We start from the raw sequence: 7,729 nt of genomic DNA, 5'->3' as shown, positions 1-7,729 counted from the left end.
TTTAATTTCAAAATTTACTTTGAATAATTTTTTTTGATAAAAGTTTTTGAACTAATATTGATAAATTTTTTTAAATTATATTAAAATTATTAATCCTACAAGGAAAATTTTGTTATCAATAATTTAAAGTTTTTGCTATTAATGCACATGATAAAAAAACATATAAGTAGAAAGCATCATTTAATAGACATTAATATTAAAAATATATTATGTATGTTAATATCATTTAAATTTAATTACATATCCTATCAATTTTTTAAAAAAAAATTGTTTAGATTAATAAAATTGATTTATATGTTCACACCAATTTAATTATATATGTAATAGTTACTGACTTTTAATTATTCAATATATATTTATTATTTCATAATATGTAAGAACATATAATACATAAAATAATTTATATATATAATGTCTAGTTGATAGTTATTATGTTCACTCTTCTAATTACGGAAAATAACATTATACTACTAAACTAGGGGTTGGTCCGCCCTATGAATTTATACTAAAACTATTTTGTGTTAAAATATATTTTAATTTTATAAAACCTTTAAAATTTTACTTTATATTAAAATAATAAATATAATCTGTTTTTATTCTAAGATTATATTTTAAATTTTATTAGATTTTGTGGGTTTGAATTGAAAAGACCATCAACAATTTTTTTGCTGCTAAACAAAAATTATTAAATAAAAAAAATTATGGAAAATGTAATTATTTATATTTTTCTATTTTATTATGATATAGTTGAAGAAAATCTAAAATAAAAATCCCAAAAAATAGATTTTCATTATTTTCTAACAATGAGCCGGCCCTGCCCGGATCACATTGTTATGATGATGAGTAAAACTTCTAATCATTTCTTGTGTTTCAAAAAAAAAAAAAATCTAAGACTTAGAAAATAAGATGATTAAGCAAGAGTTAGAATAAATACACAAACACTTTAGTTTCTCTCTTCCTAACATGTTAAAAAAATTGTCCAATCTCTTGTACTTAGTCCCAAACATGTGTTTAATTTGTGGACATGTTTCATGTTTGTAAGTTCATGTTAGTTTGATAAAAAAAAGGAAGAAAAATAGAGATAAAGAATCGAAGAAGAATAGAGTTTTGTCTCTATTAACTTGAAGACTTAATAGTGTTATAAAAAGTGTTACAAAAATAAAATAAAAACTTCAAGTCTTAATCTCAGTGATAGTTGAGTCACCCACTTGGGCTCAACAGGATCGAATTGGCGCTCATAGAAGAAGACCGGAAGACTTCATAGCAACAGTTTCTGAGCCACCATTTGTTGTGGTTTTGAGATTAATGGAGAGCGAGTGAAACTTTGTGGGTTGGTCATTCGAGGATGATGATGATGATGAAGCTAATGTGCCGAGCAATGAGGACCCAACAGGGTGAGGCGCAACAGGTATGTCAGTGAGTGACGAAGCAGACATGATGTAGCTTAGTGAAGAATAAGAGCTCATGGAGTGGTCAAATTTGCAGGCTGGCACAAATCCCATGTTGAGCACTTCTGTTTGCGCTGTGCCCTGCAAATGATATTATTATTGGTATCCTCTTTGTTATAACATGCATTATTGTAAACAGAAAGAAGAATTATTTTCAAAAAGCTTTGTTAGAGATCATGAGAGATCTACCCTCATAGTTGTTTGTAATGGAAGGAGAAAGAAAAAAAGAAGTTCATTATTGAATCAAATAAATATTCTAATCTGACCATTAATTCTTACCAAAATATTCTACTTTCTAGACATCGGAGCTTCATGGCCGTAAGGTTAAAGCTAATATATGCAGATGCTTGAGAAATGAGACTTACAAGACGAAGTGTGAGTCCAATATGGCTTTCAGCCACTCCCTTTGGCGGTGCTGCTTTCTGGAAGAGTTTCCGAATTAACAATCTCCAGTTCTCATAAAGTATGGACACTGATCTAGTCCAGGTAACTGTGGAGAAAATTGTTCCTTATTTGAACATGGACCTATCTGAAAAGCAAGGCGAAGAAGAATGTAATGCTATTTGTTTTTTTTTTGTACAAATTCAGCAGTAGCAGACGTAAATGGCTGGTAGATTTAGGTAAGGAGCAGAAATGGTGATAGAATCCGGACATACCTTGATGGATACCAACAGCTCTTTTTCCTACTCTGATATGATGGCGAGTTGACCGAACAGCCTTTCCCCAAGGCTCTGAAAATGTAACAATTTCAGCTCCTTTGAAATGGCTCTTTACAGGTTGTTAACATATCATTAGAAAGGTACCTTTTTCGGGAGCCATTGCGGTGCACGGTTGTGGTATGAGATACTCATGTCTTAACCATGGCCGCCTTTCAAAGTTGTTATAGCACCTGCATTTGAGTGATAAATCGTAGGGAGATAAGTTGTTACGGTTTTGCATCAGGATCACAGATATTCTTGCTACTTGGAAGTCGAATGAGAATAACACAGTTTGATCAAATTCTGGTCACATCAAACCAACTAAGCTCGTACATAGCTCCCTAAGAAGTACTCTGAATGTGTTAAGGCGATGGACATATACCTAGGCTTGGATGATAGATGTATGTAGGAAGTAGAGACATTCAAATTAGACCACAAACACGGGAAAAAATAGCAAACATGAAACAAAATAAGTTCAGCTTATACCTTATCATCTAAGAGCAGCATGTCACACCCATAAGTTCACAGCCTCTCTCCCATTTGTGAGAACGGTTCCGCTACAACAGCCGGGCTTAAATTCGGAAAGCGATAGCTGGAAAGCGTCCATTATTATTGGAGCTCTATGTCTGTATGTTGAGTGAAAAAGCAAGATGAGACTCTGAAAATCATGGATCCGGAGATCCCTTTTTATAGGTTAGAGATCGCGAAGAAGCTGAATAGGACGGTGATAGGAAATCAATAAGAGGTAGTGGGTTCTAGCTTTAACTGTGAATGAATGAAAAAGTTAATGGCGACCTCTGAAGTGATTAACATCCGTTACTATCTTCGTCATCTGCAGAGATATTAGAAATTAGGGTTGTGTCGAGACTCGAGAGGATGTCTTTCAGCGAAGGAGTTCACTGGGTCCAATAATAAAGATTGAAACATAAAATAAAAATTGGGTTAAGCCCACGATAGATACAAAAGGGAAGTGTGGGATAACTGTGTATACTGAACTTACGCTGAATGAGCCAGAAACGTGTTAAAGCATGTCGCTTAAACCATCTGTATCCAAAAGCACCAGAAACGATATTGAAGCAGGCGTTGACATGTGTCACAAAATGCCCCTCCTCCTTTGATGACGTGGAGGAAGGAGGAGAGAGCATAATCTATTTTATTGTATAAGATGTGTTTCCAAACAACACAATAACTAATCTTTTGTTCAAACAATGTAAAACATAAATTAAGTAAATCAATATGAAAACCTATTGACAACATACCAAAACAGCTAAACTTATATTTAACCTGTTGTCGCAGCTGACCCACTATTGGTCAGCGTAGGTCCACCTCTGGGAAGGATCATCTCTAACGTTGACATGTGTATTCTTGGAAGAATATTATATGTTTTAGTTATCTGGATTTGATTTTACTAGATTATTTATCAGATTTTGCTTTAAGATGAATGAGACAACCATTTCTTAAAGATTTACTGGGGCTTATTGAATCAAGGATTTGAAAAAAATCTTATAAATATTTATTTAAAATAAAAAATTTATTGTTTTATGAAATATATAAAATATGTAAATGTTTTTAAAATCGATTTGACGTAAATTTTTATTATTTTTTCATTGCATATAGTTTGATTTTCTTTTTAAAAATGTGCAATTTTTTTAATTTTTTCAAAAAAAGTTTCAAATACCATCATAAGAGGTGGTATTTCAATTCATTGTTTTCTACTATAAATACAATCCGAACCCACCAAATCACATTTGATAAATTTTATTGACAAAATTCATATTTTCCAATAAGCTAGAATTTGAGAGAACTTATACAAATGACTAATCCAATAAGCTTGGATTTCATATGGAATTTATAAATGTTAGATACAATAAGAGGGGGTTTGAAAAAAAAAATCGTGTTAAATCATTGATCCAATAAAATTAAGGTTTGTGATTGTTTCATTTTACATGGAATATTAACAATTAATACCCAATTTATCTCTATAATATTATTTGACAAGTCAGTTTCTTATGTATCGCGCTTACGTTAAATCTCACGATGGTTGATTACACTGATAACTTTAATAAATTAAAAATATTATATTAAATACTATTATTGAATTTTTTTATTTAGTTTCCTTTTTAAAATTTTCCAAATAACATATATAATAAAAAGGAAACATTTATAAAGTTTAATAAATAAATTTAAAAACGAAAATATATGTACATATAATATGATTTCATTAACAAAGGAAAGTTCATAAAATAGAAATATTCCATTTAAAAATACTTTTAAATAACATGAAATATACTTTTAAAGTAATAAAATATTTCATTATATTTTCTTAGATTAAAATATATATTTGTATATAATGCGATTTCATAAAAAAAAATTCACCAGATAATCTCGATATTAAAAATATATTATTTTTTAAAAACATAATTTTAAACAATATACAAATATATATTTTCAAATTAATAGAAATGTTTTTTTATACATCTATCTATTTTTTTAGATAATTACATAAAATAATTAAGTAACATAAACTAATAGTGATATATGTTTAATTAACTGAAAATAGTTTACCATTAGTATTATTGAAATGTTTTATTTATTTTCATATATTTAGTTGAATATAATATATTTCAATTAAAGCAAAAAAAAACTATAAATTATTTTTACATATATAATATGATTTCTAAAATACAATCACATTTTCTTAAAAACTGCTTATTTTCAAAAGATTTGCTGGGGCTTATTGAATCAAGGATTTGAAAAAAACTTATTAATTTTAATTTAAAATAAAATTTTTATTTTAAAATTATTAATATTTAATATTTCTATTGTTTTATGAAATATATAAAATATGTAAATGTTTTTTAAATCGATTTGAAATAAATTTTTATTATTTTTTCATTGCAAATAGTTTGATTTCCTTTTTAAAAATGTGCATTTTTTAATTTTTTCAAAAAAAGTTTCAAATACCATCATAAGAGGTGGTATTTCAATTCATTGTTTTCTACTATAAATACGATCCGAATCCACCAAATCACATTTGATAAATTTTATTTACAAAATTCATATTTTCCGATAAGCTAGAATTTGAGAGAACTTATACAAATGACTAATCCAATAAACTTGGATTTCATATGGAATTTATAAATGTTAGATACAATAAGAGGGGGTTTGAAGAAAAAAAAAAGAAATCGTGTTAAATCATTGATCCAATAAAATTAAGGTTTGTGATTGTTTCATTTTACATGGAATATTAACAATTAATACCCAGTTTATATCTATAATATTATTTGACAAGTCGGTTTCTTATGTGTTGTGGTGACGTTAACTCTTACAATGGTTGATTATACTGATACCCTTAATGAATTAAAAATATTACATTTAAATACTATTATTGAATTTTTTATTTAGTTTCCTTTTTAAAATTTTCTAAATAACATATATAATAAAAAAGAAAACATTTATAAAGTTTAAAAACGAAAATATATGTATATATAATATGATTTCATTCACAAAGGAAAGTTTATAAAATATAAATATTCCATTTAAAATATTTTTAAATAACATAAAATATACTTTTAAAGTAATAAAATATTTCAGTATATTTTCTTAGATGAAAATATATATTTGTATATAATGTGATTTTATAAAAAAAAATTCACCAGATAATCTTGATATTAAAAAGATATTATTTAAAAAAAAACATAATTTCAAAGTAATTGAAATGTTTTTTTTTATATATCTATCTATTTTCTTAGATAATTACATAAAATAGTTAAGTAACATAAACGGATAGTGATATATGTTTAATTAACTAAAAATAGTTTATAATTAGTATTATTGAAATGTTTTATTTATTTTCATATATTTAGTTGAATATAATATTTTTAAATTACAAAAAAAAAATCTATAAATTATTTTTTACATATATAATATGATTTCTAAAATACAATCACACTTTTTTAAACTGCTTATTTTCAAAAGATATTAAAAAATAAATAATTAACTATAAACATCTTTTGATCAAATAATTACAAAATCTTTCAAAATAACATGACATTATATACTTTAACGAGGTAGATATATTATATTTTATGATTATTAAAATTATTTGTTTTCATAATATTAGATTTGCTTTTAAATTTTATTTTTTTTATGTTTGTCGAACTTAATATAACCATGATTAAAATACCAAAGCAAATATAAATTCTTATTTTAAAGATTATTTAAAATAAATTTCAGTTTACAATTTAATAAATCTCAGGCATAAAATTATTTATAATTTATAAATATTTTAATTATTTTAAATATTGATATGTGTTCATGAGCTTCCAAAATTGTATTAGTTGCTTATGTATGTAACTTCCTATTGATGATCTATTTATTTTCTAATATTTTGTTTTTAAAAAATCAACATATAATTTTATGAATATTATGAAACTACATGCACAATTAAACGATAAATAAAATTAATTTGATTTTATTAATTATAATAAAAATTATATACTTCAGTTTGAATTTGAAAGAATATATGAACTCAATATACTCACAACATGAGTGACTCAACTAATCCAACTTATATTTAAAATCATAGATTTAACTACAATAAGAATATATAATTTTATAATAATAAATTATTTTATAAACGTTAATTATAGGATGACTCAAAACATATTAACAAATGAAAATAAAATATTAACCAACTCTTACAAGGGATTTTTGCCAAAACTAACCCACAACTTGATTTTAACTCCAAACCTATATCCAAACTTGAATCAAATGCAAAAATAACCTAAAAGCCTAGTGAAATTACAGCTCAGCCCCTTGTGACCAAACAAAAAAACAGAAGCCATTTTTACGAATATAGCCCTAGTAAATTGTCTGAATCGTCTGAGATGTTGGAAGTCGCCTGGACGACTGAAGTGTAAGTCGTCTGGTACCGGTTTATTTTAAAAATAATTTATAAATCTTGTAAAAAAATATTTTGATGCGTGAAAAATAAAAATCAAGTAATTATAAACAGTTTTAAGTGATATAAATTAAGATATGATAAAATTGATTTGTTTTGAAGAAAGATGAGTGGAAGTAGTGAATCATGAAATACTTTGGTTTAGGAGTTTGGCAAACATATGTTGTAGTATTGTATGTATTGTTAGGGTTAGATTTTGGAAAACTAAAATGTTTTTTTCAAAAATTAGTTTTCACCTATATGTGTTTATTTATGTGTATAGTAAACACTTTTCAAGTTTGATTTGATTTTATGAAGTCTTTAATTAGAAAATTAAGTTTAGGGGTTATGTTTAGGGTGTGGACGACTTATATTTCAGTCGTCTGGTGAAGAAATTAAAACAGACGACTCGTCCAGAAGAGTTTAATATTTTTAGCGGAAAATTAAATATTTTTAGCGGGAAACTAAAATAGAAGACTTTCCAGACGACTTAAAAAAATTTTTAAGCGGGAAAATAATTTTTTAAAAAAATTTTAGGCGGGAATATTTGGACGACTTACATGTAAGTCGTCTGTTTTAATTTCTTCACCAGACGACTGAAATGTAAGTCGTCCAGGAAGTCGTCTGAGTCAAAAATATTT

The sequence above is a fragment of the Brassica oleracea genome, chromosome C7, assembly GCF_000695525.1.
Source record: "Brassica oleracea var. oleracea cultivar TO1000 chromosome C7, BOL, whole genome shotgun sequence".
NCBI classification, from domain to species: domain Eukaryota; kingdom Viridiplantae; phylum Streptophyta; class Magnoliopsida; order Brassicales; family Brassicaceae; genus Brassica; species Brassica oleracea.
This window is presented reverse-complemented; position numbering follows the sequence as displayed.